Below are 284 nucleotides of genomic sequence, written 5' to 3'. Positions count from 1 at the left end.
TTGTTCTGAGGACCATCTAGCCGGCTTACTGGAGCTTGTTCATGGCTACCATACGGCTGTTTAACACATCTTGAGAACCAGGAAGGGGGTCTCACAAGGAGTGCCAACCAGCAACATTACCGCTGAGTCTGCTTATTCCGATGCCATTGCATTCCCACGGAGGGAGGGAGTGGAGCTGGAAGAGCCGCCCCCCCCCGGCCTCGCAGCTACGAGCCCCAGACACTCATTCCGCTCTCCAGCGCCACCTGTCGGATCCAGGCCGGAACGGCAGCGCCTTTCTCCTT

This window comes from Megalops cyprinoides, chromosome 11 (genome assembly GCF_013368585.1).
Source record: "Megalops cyprinoides isolate fMegCyp1 chromosome 11, fMegCyp1.pri, whole genome shotgun sequence".
In the NCBI taxonomy this organism is placed as follows: Eukaryota; Metazoa; Chordata; class Actinopteri; order Elopiformes; family Megalopidae; genus Megalops; species Megalops cyprinoides.
This window is presented reverse-complemented; position numbering follows the sequence as displayed.